The sequence below is a fragment of the Pinus tabuliformis genome, chromosome 1_2, assembly GCF_031772625.1.
Source record: "Pinus tabuliformis cultivar Carrire ecotype Pingquan chromosome 1_2, CPIR1, whole genome shotgun sequence".
NCBI lineage: Eukaryota > Viridiplantae > Streptophyta > Pinopsida > Pinales > Pinaceae > Pinus > Pinus tabuliformis.
Genome location: NC_142298.1, coordinates 831,597,750 through 831,617,968, shown reverse-complemented (window position 1 = coordinate 831,617,968; position 20,219 = coordinate 831,597,750). Strand labels below are relative to the sequence as shown.

The following is a 20,219-nucleotide window of genomic DNA, read 5'->3' as shown; positions in this document are numbered from 1 at the left end:
AAGCCATTGCGACCCCTGCAAGCAGACCAAAGTTGGTGACTGGTACCTTTACCAGAACCATACAAAAATCAGGATATATGGTTGCATGCTTGCACCATATAAGTTGCAAAGATACCTTCCCATGAGGTTGTTTGCCCTAGAATATTATAGACAAATCATCAATGCAGATGAAATCAACTTCGTCAATGCCAAGAAGAAGGCTTATTTCAAGATAAAAGACCAACTAGGCCCCTTCATATGCAACTCTAGGGAGGTAGGCAAAGAAGCATACCTAATTTTGCAAAGATTGAAGTTCCAAAGAAGTTTTGTTTGGAGATATGATCCTTTGGAATTCATCACAAAGAAGATACAAAAGGTCAAGCTAGGACCTTTCATTCACCATCCCATACTTGAAATAGAAGCATATGAAAATCAAATAGAATGGGTGGAAGGTACCCTAGTAGACCAAGACAACACCAGAGTAGACATAGAGAATGCTCTAATTGATTTAGAAAAGCAGCTTGATGACAACTTTTTTCTGTAGGTACCAAAAGAACCAGAGACTATTATGAGCACCCCTCCAGTCATGCAGACTCCTCAAAATGAGGAGAAGATCCCAAAAAGAAACAGAGAGGGGGCTTCCACTTCAGGAATTGCCACCTCCAATTTGCAGTAGGAATCAAACAAGAGGCAAAGGCTAAAGCCAGCCTCTAAGTAGGAATATACTGAAGACTCAACAGAGGTCACAAATACAAGAGCAGAGAGAAGTAGGCCTACCACTCCATCTCGAGGCGTGCAAGAGCCTTCCACATCTCAGACTCAGATGTTGGAAAGGCAGCTTAGTGTTGAAGTTTCATCCTTTATAATTCCTGCTGACAAAGATCAAGATATCAAGGAGAGATACAAAGAAATCAAAGCCAGAAATGAGAGGCTTAAGGCCCAAACATATGCACAATACCTAAAGCTGACTCCTACCAATCAAACAAGGCTAATGTCAGCCTTTGACATTAAAGAGGGAAAGCTGTAGATGACCTTTGTTAAGCCTACAACCCAACAACCAAAGACAACATCAGAATTCAAAAGGGTAGATTTTGAAGTGTTGGTAAGGGATATTCATCCCATAGACCAGATTGAACTACACAAACAGGCTGGAGAGATGATATACTCCACCCTGACAGGTAAAGCCATAGCTGCCCATCAACTACAGAACTCTCTGAACAACATCTCAGTACAATTCCAGTTAGAGAAGGCCTTCTCATAGGCCAAGGATAGAAGGATCAAGTCCTTAGAGGACTTAGTGATTGAATTGGGACACAATCCCAAGGATATAAAACCTACAGAGCAACTTATTAAGAAGAAAAATGATGATATTGCTGCACTTAAGAGGCAATTGAAAATACCCCAGCTGCAACATCCTCAAACTCTAGAAGTCATAGAGAATCAAACCAGACATGAGGAGTTGATGGACTTGGTCTCGAAGCTGAATGTTTAACTAAAGGAGATAAAAAATGAGTTGGAAGCTTTAATTCAGCTGAAGCAAAGTGACATGGCCACAAATTCCAAGGATGTCATCCCAACAGTATCCACAACAGTTCCTTCTACATTGGCAGCATCACTGGCACCCACTACTCCACCTACCACAACATTGCCAGTAACAGCAGAATCTACAACAACAACAGGTGCACAAGGAGAAAAAGCAGCAGAACTAGTCAAAGCCATGGAAGAGATGTCTATCCAGGCTACTGAAATGAACAAGTTAAGAGAAAAGGTTGCAAGTTTGGAAACAGACTGCAAACTTGCCCAACTGAAGCAGAAAGAAGAAGCACAAAAAGCCCAGAGAATGGGTGAGAGGATCAAAGTCTTAGAGAAAGACTTAACACTGGAGAAACCACTTGGGAAAACCAAGGAAATGTTGTGGGCCAATATCATTGACTCTGTCAATGATATTTGGCCATCAATCCAAGTTATTTTTGAACAAACAGAGTTAGTGAAGGTAGCTACAGAAGCTATCTAGAAAGTAAAGGAGGAATTGGGAGATAAGCCTGAGGATGCAAATAGACTCATCCACTTCCTCAACAACAAGAACAGATACGAGCTCCATGAGCTAAATATAGAAGATAGAACTGCCACCATTTTGGAAATAAGGAAGGTCCTTTCCAAAAGGAACCTTATGCTCAACTTAGAAGAAAAATGCCACAATATGCAGGTAGCCATTGATAGGTTCATGGCTAAATTCCAGATTTTGAGGGAAAAGGGTCTGCCTAGTCCTATGGTTATAAATGAAAAACTCATAACACAGTTGGACTATGGTAATAGACTTAGGCAGTTGGTTAAGGAACAAGCCATCTATTCATCCATAAAAGCCCTACCAACAAGCAAAGTGTTATATGACACATTTGAAAACTTGTTTTTTCTGGAACATGAGGTCAAACATTTATTCCTCACCAAGCCCAATTTTTCCAAATATACTGAAGCTGATGAGATCTATAGGAGGATGATGAATGTGAAATTACCAGATGCAGAATGGTGGGAGACTATGACTGATTTATTGTGAATAATTTACAGCTAAAAGTTACCATACAGTAAAAATGAAGGCAACCAGGTAAAAACAACACATCAGGGTCAAAGAGTATCAGGGTTAAAGAGTATACACATTAGGTTCAAAGAGTATCAGGGTTAAATAATATTGGATGAAAGGTAAAAGTTAAAGAAAACTCCAGCGTGAAACACTACAACAACAAGCCATCATAAAGGGATACACTTCAACAATAAAGGCCAACGCAACCATAATAAAAGGGACAACATGAAACAATTCATTAGCTGTCTCTATCTTCTTGCAAGAAGATATTTATATTTCCTAGATTAAATCTCAAGTTGTTTTGAGATATTTTGTAATAATTTTTTTTTGTATAAATACTTCACAATTCGAAGTATGTAGGGTGGATTCCAAAACATTTCTATAGACTTCTTATTCTTAATTTTGAAATTCTATTGTATCAATGGCTAGATCAGCTAGTTGGATCAAGGAATAAAGATCAGATATTTCACTGGATTCTTGTGTAAAGCAAAGTTCAAATAAGTATTCTTTCACGTTCAATATTATTTTCTTTAGTTTTTTCCACAGTCTTACTTGTATCTCTAAAAATCTGAATGCTATAACATGGAATGATATCTCAGAAATTCCTTAGTTGCACTCTATTTTGACTGTTATGCATATTTAATGTTTTCTTCACTAATCTAAGTTAAGGAATTCTTGATTGCTCCTTAGTTTAGGTAGTTCCTTGTGATCTATAGCAAAGGATTCTTAATTGCCCTTTGTTCATGATTATCCTCTGTTCTTCATTTTAACCCCGGTCTGAGGATTCTTAAGTTCTCTCTCACCCTGGTTAGGACCATTTCACCCATTCGAACTAAATATTTGCGCTTTACTTTGCTAGCCCGCCTTGTGAACATTCCCTTTAATGAATTGATCCAATTATGCTATCCATTTGTTGACTCCATAGCCCAATGGCTTAAAGACCTTGCTCTATCCATTTGTTCCAAGAATTCCACCACCCAACCTTCAATTCAAAACCAAAACCCCAATGAACATTAAGAACTAGCCTAAAATCCCAGTAAAACAAAGTTGAATTTCATAGAGAGAGCCCTCTCTGAGTCATAGGTTGGCTAGAGCCTATACTTAAAAGATTGGTCTGTGGTTACCTCTGTTTCTTCCTTCTTCTGATAACTTCTAAGGAAAATTTTGAGTGCTAACATAGTCAAATATAAAAGAAATTGTAACATCACCAGTCCCCTAAAGTCCTTTTAAGGGAACTTGATGCTTAGACCTAACCTCCAAGATTATTTTATGGATATGGGATTAGAAAAATCATATTCCTTAAATGAACTAAGAACTCCTTTGTAACATCACCATCATATTTTTCTCATTGAGAGCTTTCTAACAATATAAATTTCATCTAAATTCAAGTTTTGGGCACAAAGTTATGCCCATTTGAAGATTTTCATACCTAAGCACCACATTGGCATCCATACCATTTCCATGTGGTAGACACATGGAATTCCTTTCCCCCATTTCTCCATGATACAATTCCATTTCAGTTACATGGGGTTAACACATGGCACTCCCTACCCACATGTTGGCACAACATATCACCACGTTCTCAAAGGTGCATATTAGCATGAGACTCATATTTAGATCTAAGATTTTCAAAAATATTCTCTCTAATTATTTTTTGGATCTCTAGAATTTTGGATTCATTTAGAATTTTTAGAACTTCAAGACCCATATGAATATTGGATTTTATGTTCTTCTGTTATGGTCAATGTGTTGACCTTTTAGATAATCTAGATTCAGGAATTTCAAAATTTTCCTTTTAATTAAAGTTTGTATTTCCATACTTCCCCTATCTGGGACATTTTTCCATCTACATCACCTCTACCATGGCTTCCATTTTTCCTCCACCTCATGCCACTAAACCCCTCCATTTCCACATTAGTAATCACCATATCAAACTAGGTCCATGTGATCAAACACCTACCTATATAGCCATCTAGGTTTTTCAAAAAACTTAGGTTTAGTTGGATCCATCTAGAACCATAAAAACCCAAAAGGGTTCACTTTACAAAACTACATATTTTCAAATTTATATATTCCACATCACCTTCAATGATAGGTGACATGTCTCCTTCCATGTCAACTATTTTTCACTACCACACCACATCATCACATCACAACAACATACAATGTTAGCAATATGTCATCATTTCATGTCACCTAAAACCTTCCCATTATGCCATGTCATCATGACACATCATCCTTGCATGCCAACACTTGCCTACATGTACAGTATGGTGGTGCTCACATGGGATCCATGTAACCGCATGTGCTATGTTACCCTATCTTCCAGAATTTGGATTTTGAATAAATTATATTATAAGGAATTAAGGAATTTTTTCATGTCTAGATCAAAGTAGACTTTAGATCCCCATTCCATCACATGATAGATCCCACTAGAAATTCCTTTGGATCTTAACTGTTATGAACCAGCTCACAAAGAGATAGAAAAGATAGATCAACAACTTCAAAATTAGCCTCTTCGAGGGGGAAACCTCCTTTACATTACACAAATTAATAATTATTGGATGATACAAATGACTAAACCTCCTTTCTATATAGGAGTCTAAGGGGTCACAATATAATCAAAGCTGACATAAAAATAATAATATAAGGGCACAACGATAAAAATAGTGGGCTTCTATGAGGCACACTAATAAAAATATGGGTACAATAGGGGCACAATAATAACAATAAGGGCTACAATGACAATAGTAATGGGGGAATCACTAGTATTATAGGGACCTAACATGCCCCTCTCCTTAAAAAAAGTGTTTTCCTCAACGCTTGAGTAGTTCTAGATGCTTCTGTATAAAATTCTCATCCTCCCATGAGGAATCTTCAGCCAGTAAGTTCTTCCACTTGATGAGATAATCTGAAATTGATCGATTTCGCAGCTGTCAAGTTCTTATTTCTATGACTGCTTTAGGTTCCAATATGATTTTTACTTCCTCGTCAAGTTCTAGCAATATTCTTTGAAATGGGAGCTTGTCACCTATAACTTTCTTTAAACATGAAACATGTAAAACTGGGTGCACTTGGGAAGCTGCAGGAAGCTCCAATTTGTATGCCATAGTGCCAATCTTTTGCAACACCTTGTGTGGACCATAATACTTTGGTGATAATTTATTATCCTTCTTAGATTGCTTGAGGGACATTTGTTTATATGGTTGTAGCTGTAGGAATACCCAGTCACCTACATCAAAACTTCTTTCGCTGCGATATTGATCTGCTTGTTGTTTCATTCTATTCTGCGCCAAAGTGAGGTTATCATTTAAGAGTTGGAGAACTTGTTGTTGGTTCTCGATGTGATCTTCCACTGCTTGAACCTTATAATTTTATCTTAAATATGATGTGATGGATGGTGGACGATATCCATAAAGTTCCATAAATGGGGTCATTTTTGTTGCAATATGTAAGGAAGTGTTATACCACCATTCAGCTAGAGGCAACCATTTGACCCATTGTGTTTGTTTATCAAAGACAAAGCAACGAATATATCCTTCCAAACATTTTTTTACTATCTCAGTTTTCCCATTAGATTGAGGATGATAAGATGAGATATGAGCTAACTGAGTACCGAGACAAGAAAATAATTTTGTCCAAAAATTTCCAGTGAAAATGGGATCTCTATCGCTCACAATAATCTTTGGGTTTCCATGTAGCTTTTGAATTGTTTCCATAAATGCAGTAGAAACTGTAATGGCTTTAAATGGATGAGATAATGCACAAAAGTGTGCATACTTGGTAAGTCTATCAACTACCACCATGATGACACTCTTTCCTTCAGACTTGGGTAAATCTGTGATAAAATCCATTGAGACCTCCTCCTAACGTTGGCTTGGAATGGATAAAGGTTGTAATAGACCTGGGGTCTTAATTGTTTCAACTTTATTTTATTAGAAAACCAAACATTCCGCCACAAAATTTTGAATATCCAACTTAAGGCCATCCCAAAAAAATTCCTTCTTAACCCTATGCCCTCCTAAGGGAGAAGTGTGTAATTCTATAAGAATATTTTGTTTGAGTTGGGAATTCTTACATAGGTATAAGCGATCTTTGTACCATAACGAATAATTTTTCCAGCTAAATGTATCAGATGTACTGGGATCTTGCTGTATCTTTTGAATAAGTTCCCACACTTCTTCGTCATTCTTCCATTCATCCCTTGCTTCGTTTATCCAATCTGGTTGGATAATAGAAATGGCACAAAGCAATTCTTCCACATCCTCATCCTTTCATGAGAGTGCATCTGCCACAACATTTTGCTTCCCTTTTTTGTAGATGATTTCAAAGTCATAACACAACATATTTGTGACCCTTTTTTTATGTTCTTCTGAAGATAATCTTTGTTCTAAAAAGTATTTAAGACTATCATGATCTTCTTTTACCTTGAAGTGTCCTCCCATTAGGTAGAGTCGCCATTTCTTAAGTGCATGTAGTATTGCCAATATTTCCTTCTCATAAATAGCTTTGTGTAAATACTTTCCTTTGATTGGACGACTTTCGAAAGCAATGGGTCTTTCTTCTTGCATTAAAACAACACCAATCCCATTTACTGAGGCATCACATTCCACAATAAAGGTTTTTGTGAAGTCTGACATAGCTAAGACCGGTGCTTGGCACATTGCCTCTTTAAGATGTTCAAAGGCCTTTGTTGCTTATGGAGTCCATGAAAATGCATCTTTCTTCAATAATTTTGTTAGAGGTGTTGCTATTCTCCCATAATTCTTAACAAACTTGATATAATACCCTGTCAACCCGAGAAATCCTTGTAGATGCTTTATGGATGTGGGGATTTTCCATTCCTTAATGGCTTTAATTTTTCTAGGGTCTACCTTAACACCTTCATGAGATACAATATGACCCAGAAATTCCACCTCTTTTACTGCAAAGAAACATTTGGAGCTTTTTTCATATAACTGTTTTTCCTCCAATATTTTGAGCACCTTGTCAACATGTTGAACATGATCCTTCCAAGACTGGTTGTAGATTTGTATATCATCAAAAAGTACTAACACAAATTTTCTAAGGAAGGGTTTGAAAATAGAATTCATCAAACCTTGAAATGTAGAAGGTGCATTGGTAAGGCCAAAAGGCATGAACAAAAATTCATAATGACTCTCATGAGCTCTAAATGTTGTTTTTGGAATGTCTTCAGTCTTCATTCTGATTTGATGATATCTTGAATGAAGATCCAACTTGGTGAAGTAAATTGATCCATGCAATTCATCCAACAATTCATAAATGACAGGAATGGGAAATTTATCTTTAATAGTGAGCTTGTTGATCTCCCTATAATCTGGACACATGCGCCATGATCCATCCTTCTTGTGCACCAATACTACTGGAGCAGAGAAAGAACTTTGACTAGATTGAATTATACCAGCCTTTAGCATTTTTGCAACCATACGTTCAATTTCATTATTTTGGGCATAGGGATATCTGTGGAGGAACACTTCCTAGAATCAAATGAATAGCATGATCACGATCACGAATAGGTGGGTCGAGGCATTTGGGAGTCTCAAATACCTTGGAATGATTGTCCAAGACTGTTTGGAGATCTGGAGAAAGATATAATTTCGATGTGGGAACCTCTATTGAACATAGTTGTGAAATTATGTCGTGTTGCTATTTCTTTAGAAGCTTTGTCATTCCATTAGAGTTGATTATCTTTCCCATTTTCCCTGTGGCACCCCTTAATTCAACTTCCTTTCCTTCTGAACAAAATTTCATGAAAATTTCTTGAAAATTAAAAGCTAGTGTACCCAAGGATTGTAGCCATTGGAATCCTAGTACAACATCAGCACCACCCATTGGAATGTAAAGATTTGGGCTATTCAATACATATTATCCCATGGATAGCTTGATATTATGGCACTTTCCAGAGCAATTTGTGGTTCATCCACTTGCAACCATCACTTGACACTCTGGTGCTGGATATATGAAGAAATTCAATTCCTTGTCTATCTTACAATGAATAAAATTATGGGTATTTCCCGAATCAATCAACACTATTACATTTTTCTTCTTGATATGTGCTTCTATCTTAATAGTTTGAGGAGTGGTAATTCCAACCAATGCGTTACAAGATATGTTTAGATTCATTTCTTCTTTCTCTAGGGTTTGTTCCTGGTGTATATCCTCTTCCTTTGACGTTTCTTGTTCCTTTTCTTCCTCCTCTTCACAATCATGTAAAATAATTTCTTCTCATCACACTTATGACCTTTAGTGTATTTTCTATCACAACTGCAACAAAGCACTTTTTCTCTTTTTTCTTCCAATTGTTGTGGTGTCAACCTTGTAGTTTGTGGAAGGCTAGGGGAAACAACACTTCCATGTTTATAGTTGTGAGTGGTAGGCTTCCTTGTTGCCATAATTTTTCTTTCCATTTTTCTTGCCAACTTGAATGCCTTCTCCAATGAATCAAGATCAAAAAGGCAAACCTCATGTCGGATGTTATCATTTAAAGTCCTTATGAACACATCAATCCTATGCTCCTCTGGAATATCTTTTACCCTTATATTCAATTTTTTGAGTCCTCAATGTGCTCCATCATTGAACACTTTTGTTTGAGATTTATTAATTGGCTAAAAAAGGTGTTGCTTTTTGTATCCTCATAATGTGTTATCATTTCTTCCGTAAAAATTTCCCAAGTGAAAAATTGTTTATGAGAGCAAAGCCATTGATACCATACAAATTGATTTGGTTCCAAATATAAAGTTGTAATGTGTACCTTTTGTGTGTTTTTCACATTGTGGAGATTGAAATATTGCTCCATTTGTAGTATCCATGTTACATGATCCTTTCCATCAAACTTCCTCATATCGATCCTTAGAACACGGTGAGCCTTCAATCCAATGTTAGAGTCTATGAAATCATGATTAACATTGATTTTTTTCTCATCATGAGTTTCCTTTACTACCCTTTCACCATTAGTAAACATTTCTTGTAGCAACTTTGTCAAATCTATCTTCAAATCTTCCATTTTTCCTTCCATCTTAGCTTCCACATCATTCATCTTAGCTTCCATGCCTTTCTTTAAACCATCCATCTTATATTCCATGCCTTTCTTTAAACCATCCATCTTAGCTTCTATTACTTTTTGTGAGAGTGAATTTTGTTGCACTTGGTCTCGTAATTTTGATATATCATGTTGCATTTCTTCATCCTCTTCATGAGTCATGCTAGAGCTTTCAGGTTGCTTACTAGGTGTTTCCATTTTCTTTATTCGGGTCATCAATCAATGATAATTATGCTTCACTATTCCCTTTGAATTCCTTCAAACTAATTTTTCAAACAAAACTTATGCAAAATTTAAAAAAAAACTACACACCTTTTTTCACTTTGTAGGAGCTCGATATTGAATCTGATGTATCTCTGAAATTTCAGATCTCCCAGGTCTAAAATTGCGAGCTGTGGTATTCCTCTAATTCCTATTTCCAATGCCACCAGTTTGATCGAAATTGGATTCTCCAAGAAAGAGTTATCCCCCATCTCCCAAGATGACATGATTATACACTTTTTCAGTATAGTGAACTTGTAAGAAGTGCCACATATCACTGTTTCAACCTTCGAACCTGAAAATGATGCACAAAAAACTAATGTCCATCCTATTTCTATAACTTCTTAAAAAATTTCAATCTAATACTCAAAGAGAAAGTTATGAAATTTTTCCCCAGGTCACCTGTTTGGGATGTAATTTGGGATCCTGACAAATCCCTAACTTCCTTAGATCATATATCCAAAAATATAGTGATACAAGATCAGAAATTCAGACATGAGGATCATCACAATTTTGGCTCAAATGGGTTTTGTTTTTAGCTTCTGAAATGTTGCAGAAAAACGTTATAGATAAAATTCCACGATGACCGGTTTGGAGCAGCGAAAACCTAGAATCCAAAGCTCTGATACCAAATGTTATGAACCAAATCACTAAGGGATAGAAAAGATAGATCAATGACTTCAAAATCAGCCTCTTTGAGGGGGAAACCTCCTTTACATTACACAAATGAATAATTATTGGATGATACAAATGACTAAACCTCCTTTCTATATATAAGAGTCTAAGGGGTCACAATATAATCAAAGCCAACATAACAATAGTAATATAAGGGAACAACAATAACATTAGTGGGCTTTTATGGGGCACACTAATAACAATATAGGTACAATAGGGGCACAATAATAACAATAAGGGCTAAAATGACAATAGTAATGGTGGAATCACTAGTATTATAGGGACCTAACATTAACAAAATATATATCTCTACAAAATTTAAATCCCTAGTCTTGTTACTTAACATATCCCACTAGCACCATCTATGGCTCTTAATAGATCCCAGATCTTGATAGACTCCATATTACCAATCTTGTTATTTAAAAAATCCTATTAGCATTTCCTATGGCTCTTAACATAATCAATATCTTGATAAAATTTGTATCCCTAGTCCTATCATTTGATAGATCCCACGAGTGCCATCTACAACTCTTGAAAACCCATGTATATCACTCCTCTCTTATTTTTTTAATGAACCATTGAGCGATCAAGTTGTAGGGAATATTAAGAAAGGCCTATAATTTCCCAATTAAGTATGGTTTATATACCTCAACTAATAGAAATGAAAAGACTTCATTAACTAATGAATCATTAATTGGGCACTGTTCCACCATGCCCTTCACTCAAGCTTGACTAGCAACAAATAATCGTTGGTTTGTAGTGTTTGAACAACATCCCACTAGGAGGAATAAGGAAGTCTCCTTATATACTTAAGGTTAGTATGGTGAATGGACCCTACACTTAAGCCCCCTTTTTATTAAGCTCTTGGCCATGGCTCTTGATGAGCCATGTGAATAGGCATTGGGGCTATGGACCCCCAATCCCCAAATTTCTAAACTAGTCCCTAAATTTTCCTAAGGAAGAAACATGCTTTCAAAGAGAATTCCTCAGCCTGTTCAAGAACTAAAAAAGGATTTGAAATGGAAATTACCTACCCAACAAAAAAATAAAAATATAGAAATATTCACCATATTTTACAGGCATCCAAGGAACTTCCCTTAACTAGGACCTTCATAGAAGAGGACTAAAGATGGCCAGAGTCCAACTATCTAACTTCACCCCAATAGAAATGAGATTATTGCACTTCTTATGGGTTGTAAAAATTCAAGGCATTGACTCTAAAACTTACAAATAGGAAATCTAATGTATAACTTATCACATAAGGAAATCAAGATCCCCATAACTTCTCAACAATAGAATCATTTGGCTTCATAAAGGCACATCACATGTGCATAATAGTTATATATACTATCATATAACTTGTCTCAAGAAGAAGACTATCCACATTTCCCAAGATTTCAATACAAGGGAAAGACCTCGCTGAATTCTTTCTTCAATTCAAGAATGTAGCATAGTTATCAAATCCCACTACTAGCCTATCAATAGCTATATACAGTAATAGATTTATAAGAGGAGTAATAGGCTCATATTGACTTGTGTATTATACTTCAAAAAACCATGCATCCCATATTTAATACAAGGAACGTACTTTTAAGATTATTTCTTCTTGAACGATTTCAATAAATGAATTTACAACTATTAACAAACACCATTCAATGTGACTTTTAGCTTATCATTAAAAACACACCTTGTAACCCAACATGGAAATAATCATGAAACATTGAATAGTAGTATTATTTCATCAAGAAAGGAATAGAACACTTATCTAAATGACTTAAGCTTGTTGGAAACTAAAGAGAGGAGAGTCACTCTACACCTAACTATAGGCTCAGCTACACTACATATTTTCTTGCAACTGGCCACTCCCAAGCTAGATTTAATTCCTTTCAAGAAATTTTCATTCAAAATTCAATAGATTTAATCTAGGGTATACAACATGAAGGCTACTCTTCTTCACATATAGGAAATCATCATCATACCTCTCAACTACTAAGCCAGGGCCTATTAACACTCACAATATGGCCAACTTGCGCCTACAAAATACAAATGGAAACATTCACTAATATAGTAATCTCTCGGTACTTCCCTTTTCTCAGTTCCTTACATGCTTAACCAGAGAGACTATTTAAAAAAATTTCCTATCTATCTAACTCCTACTAAAGGTTTTCTCGCCATCTTCCTTATCCAATTTTGTAATAGCACTGGTCAAAAATCCATGTAATAAAGTTAATAAAGGAAAAATAATAACCAAGGTTAGGTGACATGTATTCCAAGTTGAACGTTGGGAAAAAACTGATCTGAATTGGACCATTATATTGTTTTCCATCCATCTCGATGCATTAGGAGTGGAAAAAGTGGAGGAATCAGCTCACGGGACCGTTTTTACCGACGGGACTCAGTTTGGCGAAGTAGGGTCTGAAACCTTCCAGGAGAATTTTGAGGCATCAAACAAAATTTTTTGGGGGGAAAAATTGTCACTTAAGCGCAACACCTCTTTATGCTATTCTATACACAGAGATCTTTCCAACGATGCAATAATCACGTCAATCAGAGTTCGTATGCAAAAGTTATGCCACTCAGAAGTTGACCTTCTTGTTTTCACACCTATAGTTAGAGAGGATGCCGCACCAGCCCCCATTATTCATGGAAAAGGGGTTGTCCACGTGTTTTTAATGTAAAAGACTCTAGAATTTTTTTTTTTTGTAACTCTAGCTAAGAGTTGATGTAGTCAAACTTAACCACTAGTAGGTTATCGGGTTGTGTTCTAACCAGGCCACTAGGAGGAAGATGCATTCCATTCTTTTGAGAGCATTTTGTTCCATAGTTGAGTAAAGATAGACAGGATAGATAGGAGATAGAGCACACAAATATGATTTGTGCACTGCAGTAGCCCATGGTCCATAGACATTACTTCTTTGTATCTGGAACCATATTTCCAGACAGAGAAAGGGAGTGAAGCAACCTCACATTCCACCTAAGTTTTCTCCCAAAAGGGTTTCGGAGAGAGCACATCTTGAGTATTATGTGTGTGTGAGATTATTTTTTCATTCTCTACTTTTATGCTTGATTTAATTTTACATGCATGCACTATTTACAATTAATTTTACAAATATGGAAATTAAATAAAACTGTAATAGTGTAGAATCTCATATTTTTAATATAATATTATCAAATCTGTTGTGACGAACTATCCAGTGGAATATCCACGACAGTTTACAGATAAAAAACATAGTGATGGGTATCACTTGTGATTAATTAATGGCTATGGAAATTGGCAAAGGAAATGGCAAAGTATTTGGAAAGACATGAAGCATTTATTGGCATTTTATTTATGAAAATAATGGAAAATAGGAGAAAAGGAAGGTGAAAGGTCACAGGTTGCATGTGAGGAGGAAATTGAAGGAAAATAATGGAAAATCAAGAAAATATAGGCCTCATAAATAAAAATTCTTCTGAGGATCAGTACACACTTTTGTCAATTTTAGCTTGTTGCTCTATATTCTATTCTCTCTCCCTCATACTCTTGGACACATAGTTTTATTGGAGCACTCTTGGAGGAGTATGGCATACTTGGGATTTGGAGAAATATGGCAAAGGAAAAGAAGGAAAGTGAAAGGGGACAATGGTATCAACAACTACAATTGGATTTCTTTACAGGTACCTAATTGCATTTATGATTTCCTTGCTATTTTTGGCATGCAGCGCACATGCATGTAGTTTGTTGGCTATGATTTATCATTGACATGGAGGATTGCATGTATTGACAGTGGCTTTGCCTAGCCTTTCCATTTCATAGATAGCCATGGTGTTGTGGGTTTTACCTTTTGTTTTCTGGTTGGTTCTCATGTTCCTTATGGTTGTGGATTGAGTGACTAGCTGAAAACTATGGAAGAACCTGTTATTGTTTTGAAACCAACGTTTCAGACTAACTAGGTGAGTCCATCATCAGGGCTATCAACTGCAAGTTAGTTGAGGGTTGAGGTGGTTTAGCCTGTAGAAGCCCTAGTTTTGTTTTTTTTGTTATTCATGAGATCCCACATTCATGCTTGGAATATGACACGAGGGTGATTGGGTGAAAGAGAGATTTTGTTCAGCCCAATCGATGGTCGGGTGGTACATGGAAGTCTTTGACTTGGTTGGATTTTCATATGTTAATAAGAGATCCTTTTCCTTTGGTATTTCATGAGTAAATGTGCTTGTCATTATGTGGCTTTAATGGTTGTTTCATCATTGATATATCTCTAGTTATTTGTTGGTTATAAGCATGTTTTATGATAATCTTGATGTATGGATATCATCATGTTTTGGTTAGTATATGAAATATTAATGAATAAATGACCTAATATATAACAATGTGGTTATTGGGAGGAGACATCAGTCCTCCTTGACGATTCTCAGATAAGTATGAGATCCCTATGTTTAGATCTATTGTTATGAAATGTAGATTTCACGTTTATGATATGTTTGACGAAATGCCTGTCATGGCTGCTAGGGGTGAGGTCAACTCCTCGTTCAAGTGTTTTCATTATTAGGCTTATTTAATTGTTATTTATCAATTCTGTAAGTTTCATGAAGTTTTTGGCAGAGGCCCGAGTCCTAGCCCTAAAAAAGTGGCTTAGAATTCAGGGTCACTAGCATAAAACTGCCTAAAAAATGCCACAGTCACATGGATGCCTTGATGTGGGAGTCACTAGAGGGTCCCCATCACATGGAAATATTGTCATGGGAGCGACTGGGGGTCTAGTTCATAAAAACATCAAGTTGTATTAGGGGTTGGGCACCTGGAAGGATTGGTTGTCTCTTAAAGGTTCTGTAGCTCTTGAGGAAGGTCAGATTGGTCTTGTCCTGTCAATTACACTTCTCTAATTGTAAATGGGGAACTGAATCATATCATAGTGACTCTTCATCACATGTTTACCTTGGTTGGTCAGTTAGATTGGGTACATGTGGGAGGAGGGTGTTACAAATTTAAGTAAGCTCACAATTTCCAAGTAAATATGTTATGACTCACACTTTTAGTACCATGTCTAGTTCCTTTTTTTTTCATTCACAAGTTATACTAGTTCATAGGCACACACACTCTAGTTTTCATACACACATTAGTATTCCAATTTTTTCTCTACATTCTTTACTCTCCCACACACACTTTATTCGCTCTACAATGCCACACACTCTACACAGCAAGAGAATTCAAGTCTTCTTGAAACTGCATGGTCAATCCAAAAGGCTCCAAATGGTAAATTTCCCATACCTTTGGGATATTTTTGTACCGCTCCCCTATATATTCTCATATTTTTTGGCAATTGGTGGTTAAACTACTAAAAATAAAGTTTTGGGAAAAGGGGGAAAACAAGACATAAAATTCAGGTAATGATATCCTACCAAATACCCCTTACAACTCCCTCTCAAGAATATATATCTATGTTGAATGCTCTCTTCTTCAATATTTTTCAATATATTAAATACAATACACATATTTACATCAAATAAATTTTGATAAAATATCCCTATTTTCCATTTAGCATTATCAATCTTAGTTTATAGATTACAAAATTTCACCATCCTCAAAGTTCTATTGTTAATGTCGAGGACTATTTACAATAAATAGAATTAGATATGATTTTTTTATGGAATCTTCTAAATCCCAAGTTTATTCAATTGATCCAATGTGCTTCCATTATAGCTTGACATGCATTATGGATTTGTATTGGAGCTAAGTTTTCTCCCTATCTAGGGTGGAAAAATTATTTGTTTAGAATTCACCTTATGTTTCCACTTGAATCACAGCCCAATCAGTTACACGATTATCATCATTACATAATTCTTAAGTAACAAATCATGGAAAAAATGGTGTTCCTTCACTGTAGGAAGTAAAGAAATTATGTACAACTGTTGTAACAGTAATGGGTTTTAAGTGCATTGTAATGTTTATGGCTTGTTTACTTTTACATAAACATATAAATTTTTTATCAAAAGGGGCATATTTTCACCCTATCGTCCATGGTTAATTTGTGCATGACTTTGGGAGTGCCTCATTGAGTTTGTTTTGATCAATGCCAAAAAATTCACATCATGCCCCTTCGAGTGCTCGATGATTAATGGAAGGGGAGGGTGAATTTGTGCCTAAGTGGTTTACCGCCTAGACATGTGTCATTTAAAGAATTGTGTCCCCCCTCGATACCATGTTGTGACATGAATTGCGGGACCTTGGCTAAAGAACAAAGCATCACAATGACCAATGGCATAGATGTGGTGTTGGACATGTAATATAATAACCACTCCAGGTGGCATCGAAGACGTATAGAGGCATAGGCACAAAAAGTAGTGGTTCATGTGCCAATAACATGGGAATAATGTCAGCATAATAAATGAGTGGTAGCTCACCATATTTTTCAAAATACAAGATCTATGTCTAATTCAATTATGCCACATGTCTCAATAGTTGGGATAGCCATTAAAAGGGAAAAAAGGTTACCTTGTATCATTATCCTCAATATGCACGATGTGGTTTGTTTCTAGAAAATCACTCGATAACCTACAGAGTCTGCATAGATGATTGTAGTTGACTGTCAAGTAAACCTTAAAGTCCTACCTTCTTTCCTTTCATTTAAAATGAAGGTTAAAATGAGAAATACCCAAACTTTAGATTCTTCCCATCCTGTTAACTTTCAATACCTTCCATTAATAGACAAGGAAGTGGATTCACATGAAACCCACTGTGAATTCAACCTCTATGATCTTAGGTAATGGTATTTCCAACGTTTCAAGGATCAATGAGATATTTCCTTGGCTTTGGAGTATTATTTGGAATAGTTCATCATTCCTTAGACATATCCTTACCCAAAATTTAATTCTTGGTGTGTTAAACATTATCCTCCTAGTAAACATGAAATTATGTTTAAAAATAGAGTAATCATGTTCTCTATTAACCCTAAAACTAGTTAAGAAATGCTTAAGAGAGTAATCCCAGATAAATACCAGCCTTTGAATGAAGATTTATTAAGTCAATATTATAACAAGTTAACCTCTGAAGAAAAATATATTGTCCTAGAGTCTAACTTGCCTTTGAATTCTCAATTACCAAAGAATGTCCCCTCCTTACCCCTCAAGCATATTCCCTAAAATGTGAAGAAAAATTATATAAATGTTTTGTTGTTTCTTAGGGTATGATGATGACTAGACTATAGATGATATTGTATTAGAGTTTCTAACTTCACTTTCATCAGAGAAAAAAAAAAAAAATAAAAAAAATTAGGTTCCACATCAGTCAATACTTGGCCAATTTCATCAATATTCAGTTAGCCCATTATGGTCTCACTAAGACTTTTAGGTAGTAGTCAGTTCTTATGTATATTTTTCTATATTTTAGGTGGATAAGTTTTCAAATCTTCATTTGCATATTTGAGAGTAGAATGGAAATGTTAGTAATTCATTGGATTATCTAGATCTTGGGGGGAGGCCCCCATGATTTGAAAAATTGAAATGATAAAAAAATATGAGAACACACAGTAAACAAAACCACAAAGTTTTTTTCTATTTTTTTTTATTAAAACAGATAATAATTGTAAAGGCTACATTGTGGTGGAAAATTTGTCCTTTTACAAAATGTGACTTGTTACTTATAGCCTTTTTTAGTTACGCTACTACAAGTAAATTCCATGGGTGGGTAAATACCATGGGTGGATGTCGCTTACAATACCATGGGTAAATTCCATGGCTGGATAAATACCATGAGAGGATGAATACCAAGGGTGGATGCCACTTACCATGGGACAATACCATGGGTGGATGCCACTTACAATACCATGGGTAAATGTAGTGTCCCTTAATAATAAATAATAAATAATGAATAATATAATATAATATTAAATAAATAATAAACAATAAATAAAAAATAGTAATAGTAAATAAATAATAAATAATAATAAATTAATAAATTAATTACATGTTCTAAATAAATATAAATAAGAATAAACAGAAAAATAGTAAAAAACAGTAAAGCTATCAAAAAGTAAAAACAAAAGAAATAAAACAAGAAAGTAGTAAAAAATAGTAAAGCTATCAAAAAGTAAAAACAAAAGAATAAAACAAGAAAACAGTAAAGTTGCATGTTGACACATGGAGTGTGTGCATGTGGTTCCCTTCCAATGTTTTCTCTATTTAATAGATGGGGAGGAAGATGGGAGGCATTCCATCATTCCATGATTCCACCATCCATTCTCTTAGGAGAATAGTGTTGTGATACAAAGGATTCCTTGAAAGTAGTACGTTGATTGAGGGCTCGGGGGTGGCCAGTTGTAGCAAGATTCTGTGCAATTGAGCCTACGGTTGGGTGGAGAGTCGTCCCCAAGACTTTGTTGCAGGTAGCAAAATTCAACTAGCGCTCCACAGATAAGTTGTCTCTCCTCACATTTTGAAATTTAATGTTAACTAGTTGATAAATTGCTTGTTGATTATAAATCGCTTGATTTATCTAATTAACTATGTGTTGTTATTTTGGGGCTGTTACATATGGTATCAGAGCAAAGTTCAACTCTTAGGGTCTATAGACATTTTAATGTAAATATAAACTTCTTCATTGATTTTGCCATCCTCACACCCTTGAATAAACTTTTTTTTGTAATCTCATAGTCAATAAGTTGTATAATATAGTTCTTTCCATGCAACCTGGTTAGATAACCATCTCCTGACAGAAATTGTATGCAGTTGAATAGTCATGACCTTTTAGATTGATTTTTCTAAGGGAATAAATGGTACAGTTTGATGATATAAATTTGTGTACCTCACTGCTACCACCACTGCCTATCTTACCTGGTTTTTTATAGATTTTATTATTAACCCGAAAGAATGCATCTAGATCATAGTGTTTTTTGTGACTGCTAGTTGTTTCTTTGCTGGTACCATCCTTCTCAAAGTTACTTTGAGAAGAAGACACTTGGACCAATTTGTTTAATCCACTTGCTAGTTCAGGACCTTGACCTCTCTCTTCATTTGCTTTGGGCACTACAAGAGTCTCTTGAGAAACTCTTTCTTATGCTAACTTGGTTTCAACTCGAGGATATTAAAGCCTTTCATTGATTGGCTCTTCAATTAAACATCTACCACTGTTTTCTTTCATAAAGGCCATAATCCTTTTTCCCAGAGTTTTGATTTTGATTTTTAGTCCATCCCAATGGATTTATCCTGCCCTAAATTTGATGGCTTTTTCTTTCAATTTTAAAACTACAAAATCTGGCATCCATCTTTCCGTCTCTACCACTTTTAGATTGTCTAGGGTATTATAGCCATCAATGAAATGAATCTATGAGTGTATCTGAACTGGGTGATGGTTTGTTCTGTCCAAGGGTTTTTGGGTTTACTTTTGACAGGATAATCAGGGCCCAGGGTGTTTACTTCCCCATGGATTTTCCATATTGTCTGGTTGGACTTCCTTGGATATAAGTGCTAGAACTGAGGGGATAGTTATTCTACAAAGCTTCGTGGGTTTTGTACTCGGTTTCATGCTTTTGAAATTCATGTCATTTGGTTATGGTTGAGTTAATGCCCAGTAAATGGTCGCTAGGTCGAATTATTTCTTTATAAACCAGTTTTTTTTTATGTGGTGAGAATAGGGTTTAGTTTAGCGTAGAATTCTGTGGGAATATGCAATACCTAGTTGAAGCAGGA

At 35.7% G+C, this 20,219-nt stretch overlaps 1 pseudogene; it reads right to left on the bottom strand.

Moving 5' to 3' along the window:
• Nucleotides 1-19,096: 19,096 nt before the first annotated feature.
• On the bottom strand, nucleotides 19,097-19,680 carry LOC149208498 (serine/threonine-protein kinase MPS1-like; annotated as a pseudogene).
• Nucleotides 19,681-20,219: the final 539 nt, after the last annotated feature.